The sequence below is a fragment of the Chrysochloris asiatica genome, unplaced genomic scaffold (assembly GCF_000296735.1).
Source record: "Chrysochloris asiatica unplaced genomic scaffold, ChrAsi1.0 scaffold00016, whole genome shotgun sequence".
Taxonomy (NCBI): domain Eukaryota; kingdom Metazoa; phylum Chordata; class Mammalia; order Afrosoricida; family Chrysochloridae; genus Chrysochloris; species Chrysochloris asiatica.
In genome coordinates, this window is record NW_006408534.1 from 12,898,300 (window position 1) to 12,907,151 (window position 8,852).

At 44.7% G+C, this 8,852-nt stretch overlaps 1 protein-coding gene across 1 annotated transcript in view; it reads right to left on the bottom strand.

Annotated features, from left to right (window-relative positions):
- MAPRE3 (microtubule-associated protein, RP/EB family, member 3) overlaps positions 1-6,243 on the bottom strand; it is a 101,192-nt gene extending 94,949 nt beyond the window's left edge. Inside the window, exon 1 of the mRNA XM_006835210.1 lies at positions 6,077-6,243. The gene's annotated coding sequence lies outside the window, so the exon portion shown is untranslated. The remainder of the gene's footprint in view (positions 1-6,076) is intronic.
- Between the last annotated feature and the right edge of the window lie 2,609 nt (positions 6,244-8,852).

Sequence of the window (8,852 nt, forward strand, 5' to 3'; positions counted from 1 at the left end):
GTGCTTGGCCACTAATCAGTGGTTCAAACTTACCAGTCATTCTGTGGGAGAAAGATGCAGCAGTGTGCTTTAATAAAGATTTAGTGTCTTGGAAACCCTATGGTGCAGCAGTGCTACTCTATTCTGTGGGATTGCTATGAGACAGAATCGACTTGATGGCAATGGATTACTGTTGTTAAGTGCCATCGAGTTGGTTCTAATCCAAAGTGACCCTGTATAGGATTTCCAAAAAGTTCCTGGTGAGCTTGAACCACCAACCTTTCGGTTCAAACCGATTTTGCAGTCCCGCACATTAACCCACAGTGCCACACTGGTACTGTAGGATGAGCACTGGACTGCTAACTGCAAGGTCAGTGGTTCAAATCCACTTGCTGCTCCACGGAAACCCTATACAGGGTTGTTATGAGTCAGAACCGACTCCACGGCACTTAACAACAACAACAATTGTCTTACTGGAGTCCTGATATGGCGCTGTAGAATAAGCACTGGCCTGTTAACAGCAAGGTCAGTGATTCAAACCCATCAGCTGCTCCTCCCAATGCCCTCAACAGCACTTAGCAACAATAATTACCTCATTAGGTGAACATTGCTTAAAGGAAACTGTCTGCCCCTTGCAGTGAAGGCTGGAAGTAAAGGTACCTACTTCTTCTGTGGTGATGGTGGTTATGTGCTGTGGAGTCGGTTCCGACTCTTAGCGACTCTGTACAGGGTTTCCGAGGCTGTAAATCTTTATGGGAGCAGAAAGCCTCATCTTTCTCCCGCGGTACCAAACTATATTTACTGAAAAACAACTACTGGCACTGTAGGATAAGCACTGGACTGCTACCCATAAGGTTGGCGGTTCAAACCCAGCAGTCACTCCTCAGAAACCCTATATAGGATCGTTTAGAGTCAGAATCAACTGAATAGTCCTTAACAACAACAACCAACCCCATTGGCCTTCATTAAATTACAAAAGCACACATTTCTTATAACAATTCAGATACAATATAAAGTAAAAAAGTGAACTTTCCCTTTTGAGTCACCTCCTCCCCTTTCCTACTCAAATCCCTGCTTACCAGAGGTAAACACTGTGGTGTTTAGCTTATCAAACTTTAGATGCCTAAACATGGCCATCTACCCTAGTGGACTCTACCTAAGAATTTTAATTAGTTTGTGGAGTGAGGATGACTCTGTCCTTCTTCCATCTGTAGTCTCTGCCTTGAGCCCATCTGTAAATGCTGTCATCATAAATGACCTTCCTTTAAGTCTCCTCACGAGTGAGGAGGTTCCTCTCCTAAGGTGGACAGACCTCTACCTCAGCCCTCTGGATTTGACATTGCAGAAGCTGATCTGAGCAGAGTCACCTATTAAAGCAACACCTCTAATGGGTGAAGTGAATGAAGGCCACGTGAGCTTTCCTCAGAAGCAAGAGTTCTGCAGCTCTTCTATTCAGATTGAGATCGTTCCCCAGACTGTCCTCCTCCCACAGGAGGACTAACTGCCCCTACAACAAACACAATCACACCAAGTCTGTGCTCACCTCAAGTTAACTGCTCCTGCCCCTCCAGTCTTGCAGATAACCAGGTCGGCTGAATACATGGAGACAAAGAGGCATTTCAAATATTCCTATTTGGGCAGTTGAAATAATACTGCAAGTGCCAGGTCTTCACAGGACAAATCTGTTCTCTGTGCTTCTCAAACATATGCAAAGGGCTGCTGAAAGGCTGATGAAATCAGGATCCAAATGGACTTCAGACATTATACAACTTTGAAAATATTCTTTTTCATTTTATAAACTTCAATAAATAGTCCTGGTGTGACGTCGTAGGATACGCACTAGACTGCAAGGTCAGTTTGAACCAAAAGGTCTGCAGTTCAAACTCATCAGCTACTGCTCAGAAACCCTATACAGTGTCACTATGAGTCAGAATTGATTTGATGGCACTTACCAACATCTCATATTAGGCATACTTTTGGACTCCTGTTGTGGTGCTGTAGGATCAGCACTGAACTGTGAACCACAAGGCTGGCAGTTCAAACCCATCAGCTTCTCCTTGGGAACCCTATACTGGGTTACTATGAGTCCGAACTGACTCAACAGCACTTAACACCAATACATACTTAAAAAAAATTTTTTTTAAGCTTTTATTGTGAATTGAGTAATAGTTTACAGGGCAGATCATCAGCCTTGCACTCAACCAATCATATTTTGTTTCATTGCAATGATTACAATCCCCTCCATGCACCATCGGTTAACAGTATTTACCTCTATTCCCTCTTTTTAACAATACATACTTTTAATACTCACAACAACCCTATAAAGCAGACTGTTATCATTCCAATCTAACAGATGAGGAAGTTGGAGCTCAGAGGTTACATAACTCCCCTAAGGCCAGACAACCAGAAAATGGCAGGACTGGAACTTGAACTCAGGTCCATCTGTTCCCAGAGGCCAGACTGCCTTACTTTCCCAAGGATAGAGCTTAGAAGTTCCTCAGGCTCCCAAGACCTACAAAAGGTTACATTCTAAGTGTTGGGAAGCACTCCAGGAGCAGCTCAAGGTGTTTGCTCCTCCACCAAGTCCCCTCTAACCCTCTCCACCTAGCTTTCTGGAATGCAGCAGCCTCACAGATAAGAAGTTGAGAAAATGTCAAATGCCCAATTTCACATTTGCTTCTGTTAGTTGATACAAATTAAAAGGAAAGAAAAACCTTCCTAAAGTCAGAATGTGTGAGGAAAAAATTATTATTTTGAAGGTGGCAAGAATAAATATTTAATTAGGTAGTGTGACACTAAATTTCGCCTGGCTTTGCAACATCTCAGATGATAAAACAAGCCCTTGTCTGCAGGGCTAATTACAGGATACTAAATTATTTTTATGAAAACTCTCTGGAATATTAAACATGAGGGATGAAGCAATGGGGTGTAGTAGAAACAACTCTCATCAGGCCATCAGGTTTTGAATCCTGACTCAGCTACTAATAACCACCAACATTCATTTGGCAAGATGTCCAGAGTTTACAAAGCATTTCACATACTTTCTGCATTAGTTAGGTGACCTTCAGCCAGTCACTTAATTTTTGGTGTGTCAGTGTTAAAATCTAGAAATGAGGACATTCGTCAGAACACCAGAGGACCCTCCAGTTCTAACAACCTAAAATGGGAGGGAGGGCATGTGCCTCAGGATCTTTGCAAATGTGTCTATAAACAAATCTGAGAAAATGCGTTCTGACTGAGAAATTATTATTTTCTGCTCAGTTTCTGAAAGATGTTACTCGGCTAAATCCAGGTACAACTCCTAAGACATTTGTTGCCAGCTAGTTGGCTCAGCTTCCGGAGAGTACCATACTGAAGCGGGTGGATTCCCACATAGTCTCCTCTGTTCAGTAACCACCCAGCATGCCTTGCTCCATATGATCTTACAAACACAGCTCTACAAAGAAGGCTGGCTCTGAGTAAGAACCTGAAGAAACCTGTTCACACCAAATGTACTTTCAGGATGGTAAGTCAGTAATGTCGTCATTAGACAGGGCCATTTTAAATACCATTTTTTCTTGATTCTAAAGCACACAAATACTTTAAGCCTCGGTCTTGCCACTTTCTAGCTGCTTAATGTTTCTGAAATTAGGATGCACTTTACAATCAATGTAGTGGTTACGAATCGGGTTGCGAACTGCAAGGTCAGCAGTTCGAAACTACCAGCTGTTCTGCAGGAGCAAGATGAGGCATTCTGTGCCCGTAAAGATTTACAGCCTCAGAAACCTTGTACAGGGTCGCTATGAGTCAGAACCGACTACACGGCACACAGGCATTACAATCAACATTAGACTGTTAAATCATTTTACTGAAAAGCTATTGATAAATTGCTGGTGTGTCTTAGGTCAAAGGACTACAGTCCTACAAAACCACCACACTGATTCCATTGGTTTAGGTATAACTTGGCTCAAATCATGACCCTCTTCCTGATCTTTACAATTATATTTAGGAGCAGCTGGATAGGCAGTGTATTAAGACAGGTATTAGTCCTGTTTCCCAATAGCAGTTGTTTAAATGGCATTCCATCATTACCTCATAAAACATTGGTATGGATTTCAAAGGCAAATTTGCCCATATAAAAACCACTCTGATGTTCTAAAAATGTACTATCCCATAGCAAACTGGAAAGAGAACTTTTTAATCACACCTTCCTGATCTATCATAGCCTTGACACATTTTCTTGCTTCTTCCTTCACAACTCTCCATCACAGTAATATTGCTGATTCCCAAAATACACTCAACCCAGGAGGAGCAGCTCTCCAGCACAGCTGTCTGCTCCTACCCTGTTCCGGTATTTCAGTGGCAAGCTATGTGACACAGAGAGGAACACATAAAAGGAATGTAACTCTCAGGCCATACAGTTCCCATCGAGCCAGAGGCAGGTGCATCCCACCAAACCCCAGACTGGCATTCAGAACACAAGAAACTGCACTGCTGGATGGGGGCTGTAGTTTTCCTGAAATTCATCTCTATGTTTAAAACTAGGGCGACAGCCGTCTTTGCTACTGTAAACTAATCTGATGGGCATGGGGGCAGGGAGTGGCTCTGATGAGGCTGCCAATAGGCCATGATTGAGCAAAGTCAAAATGCTAAATTATTATGTCTCAGTATCTGCAACCCCAGAAATGCCAAATAAGTGGCTCTTTCACCATGATTTTCAGAAGTGGACCATTCAGTCATTTTGCAGCCTGGCATGAAAAACATACTCTTTGGACCAGAGAAATGACATATTTCACTTACTTTCTAATAGTACATTGTACTCTGAAAGTTTCCCCCTCCCTCCCACCAAATAAATCAAAGGCAGCTGGCAGTGAAGTCTATACACAGTAGTTAGGAGTCCACAAGTTGAGGCATGTTTATTAAGAGACAGTTTCTGGCTGTGGGCACCAGCTCTGACTTCAGTTTCTGCTACATTTGGAAAAAGAAAACATTTTGGGACTGTCCTCTAGTCCACGATCTGGGAACACAAGGTGGGTAGGTGGATGGGTAGCAAACATACCCGAGTAATTGTCCAAACATGCTATAATCCCTATCAGGTGACAGTCCCTATGAAGACTCAGCTGAAGGAAGGGGTGGGGTGGGGGAGTGGGTAGAGGCTTCATTCCTACACCTCATTCCACTCTGTAGGTTAGTTAAAATCCTCTATTATCTAGTTGGTTACCACTTGGATTAACAGGTATTAGAGATCAAGTCTTGTCACAGGCTCTCCAACATACAAACAGTAAACATTCCTATGGATGATATCAAGCCTGTTTCCAAACCTCACATTATACCAGGGTTGTCCAGGAAAATAAAGCATTTAAAAGAATACTACAAGATGCTTATTCACAACAACACGCCGGAAACACAAGAACTTGAGGGCCCAAATGCAATCTTTGTCTCTGCTCCCTCTACTCCCTCTGCAGCACTGGCCAGGGCAATAGCTTAGCCCACCAGAAGGCCACCAAGCACTAGTGGGTGTTCATTAAACAGTAGCAGATTATGATGGGGCTGATCCCTTCGCGACAAAATCTATGCCGAAAGCCCCACAAGCTCTTAGCAGCCAATTACAACTGTCCGGATCTGCTCCTCCAAAACCAGTCAGGCAGGAGCCTGTGGGCCACAAACCTGAAGAAGCCCACGCTTTGGGCAGGCGAAATGCCCTCCACCCGAGTCTTCCTCGTCACTCTTTTGCTCCCATATCACTGGGAAAACCAGAGGCTCCGGGCCCACGAGAGGTAAGGTGACGGGACGAGGGTGAACGGGAGGTAGGAGTTTTTTGAGGGGATGGGGGGCGACAGCGGGGTGTTAGTTCAGATAGGTGGATCCTCGAGCAGGGTCCAGAGAGAGAGAGGGGAGGGGGAGTGGCTCGGGGAGGCCTGGCCATCAGAGGCCGCAGAGAGCCCTGGAGAGAGGGATGGAGGGCAGGGGCTGGCCGGGGGAGATGCGGCTGGAGGGACAGTGGCACTGGGGGAAGGCAGGGGGCTGCAGGGGTGAGCCCAGTTCCCCTCCCCCAGCCTGGGCCCGGGCCTCCCGCTGACTCAGCCCCGCGGCGTCCGTCGCCTCAGTCCGGACTCACAGTGCGCGAGGCTGCTCCGGCGGGGGCGGGCGCGGCAGGCGGCGGGGACGCTGCGGCTGTGGTTGCGGCTATGGCTCCGGCCGGCGGCTCCGGGGCGGAGGGTCCTAGCAGAGGCCGCCGCGGTCTCCGGCTTCAACGCGCAGAGACTGCGGGGGGAAGAGAACACTGCGCAGGCGCGATGCAGCCACCGCTGTCAGTCCGAGTGGGAGGGGCCAGGGCACCCGCCGTCTCCAAGGCAACAGGGCGGCGAGAGAAGGACAACCCCTACCTCCACCTTGTCTTAGCAACTGCGGCAGGAGGTAGGGGGCGACGAGAACAGGCTCTCTATATTGTCATAGCAGCAAGGAGAGCAAACTGTCTCATACATTTACGGCGGTACCGAGGGAACGCGCTTACCTTGTCACCATGACAACTGGGAACAGCCCCTTCCTTTTTCCTTAGCAACAGGGTAACAATTCCTCCACCCTTTCTAACTCATCACTGAAGGAACAACATTTTACACTTAAGTCTATGGTAGTCTGGTGACGATCTTATCTCTCTCATGGCCACAGCAAAGGGAGAAGTGGAGAATTTTTCTTTCAGAGACGTAAGAAATCTAAGACTGGGTTTTATTTCTTCTCTTGGTTTATGGCTTCCTATTACCTCCTGTTACTCTATTTTCCAAACTCAGTTTTCTCTACTTGTGTTCAACATTACTTTTCACTTTCCATTGGAAATTGCCCCCTAAATTGAGCTAAAATAGAAAAAGTCGTCTATACTCATATAACTTGCATTTGTAAACTCTTCTTGAATCTATATCCTGCCTACTATCTGGTTTGGAGTCCTGGTGTGACGTTCTAGTATAAGCACTAGACTGTTCATCGCCAGGCCGGTTCAAACCCACAAGCTACTCCTCAGAAACCCTATACAATGTCACTATGAGTCAAGGCAGACTTAACGTTGGCACTTACCAACCAATAACATCTGGTTTAGGTTCTACATCCTCTCCTAACTAGATTCCTCTTTGACATGCCCATTTACAATCCTGTTTCCACAATTTCATGCCCCAAGTCTGCTTTTATAGATCTCTGTCTTCTGCCCTTGTCCTCTAATATCCATGCTCCACCATGCTCACCACCATAGTGTCTTCATCAGCTTTCAATTCTTGGTTCTCTTTGTACTGATGACTTCTGGCTCTCCCTTCCTTCATTCCTTTATTACTACATTTTGCTGTATTGTATTTTGTTTACATGCCTTTCTCCCACTTGTCTATGAGCCCCTTGAGGGCAGGAATTCTGTCTTTATTTATCAGTTCCTTCGGCATCTAGCACAAAATTTGACACACATGTTATGGATTGAATTGTGTTCTCTCAAAATATGTTTTGAAAATTCAAATACCTATACTTGTGGATGTAATTCCATTTGAGAATAAAGTTTTCTTTCTTATGTTATTGAGGCTATATCATTGTTTTTGCTGTTGTTAAGTGCCTGTATCAGTGTTTTAAGCTAATCACCTTTGAGATATAAAACATGCAGATTAAGCACAGAGAAGCAAGCAGAGATGGGAAGATAGATGGCAAATCACATGAAGATGGCCAAGGAACTAAGGAAAAGAAACTGAAATGAGACATAGACCTTCCCCTAGAACTGACAACAGAGAGAAAGTCTCCCTCTAGTCTTCTAACCGGAGAAAATAAATTTGTTTGTTAAAGCCAACCCCTTGTAATATTTCTGTTACAGTCACACTAGATAAAACAATAGCTAGTCTCAGTAAACACTTATATAATTGAATAAAGTGAAGACACTGTCCCAAATGTTTCCATTAAAGTATAGTTCTTTACTGGATACCAACCTTCTCCATAACTCCTGTAACCTTCTACGTTCAATGTAAGCTCTTCATACCTATTATAGATGAGTGATCAGTAGGTATGAAGAACCTACACTGGGTATAGAAAGTTACATGAGTCATCCAGTGTTGACCACTGAAGGCCTATTCTGGATTTTTCTGGGTTTGTTGCCATGCCAGAGATGTGGCAGTCTCTGTGAGTGACTCAGAAGTAAAAATTCATCCACCACCAGTTGCCACCACCAGATTCCAACTCATGACAACTCCGTATGTGTCAGAGTAAAACTGAACTACATAGGGCTTTCCGACTGGCTTTTGGGAGTAGATTACCAGATCTTTTTTTTTTTTTTTTTTGAGGGTGGACTTGCGCCTTCAGTTTTCTAATTAGCAATTGAGTGTGCTTCTGGTCTTGCTCCCAGTGATCCTAGAACAATTTATATTACTGCGCTCCAATCTAGCCCACCCCCAGAGGAAAAGAAGGAAGCAGATCACAAATAGACTAAATAAGAAAAAAGAGAGACACACTACATGCTTAGTCAACACACTGTCCTCACTTTCAGGGCAACTCTCAGAAAGGGTAGAGCTCTTTATACAGAAGAATTCCCAGGACAAATGAAGGGAAGAATGAAAATGCAGAAAAATATTTTCCTTAGCCATGTAGTTGGAGAATTGAAACCATTCATTCCTAGCTGCAACTACAGGGTGTGTAGGTGATAGAGAGAAAAGGAGAGATTTCAGCCTCAGTTTATGTTACCTCCCTATTCTGAAGGCCCACCCAGTTCCAGCTCCCCTCCATCATTGTGGGTATAGACTTGGGTGGTGTAGACGGCCCCGAGTAATCCTCAAAAGAGGACTATGATCCTTGTACCCTGCCCCTCTATCACACATGCATTGGAGAACCATTCTACAAAGAGTTAGTTCCTGTATGTCTTTTAGCCAGGTCCCCCCAGT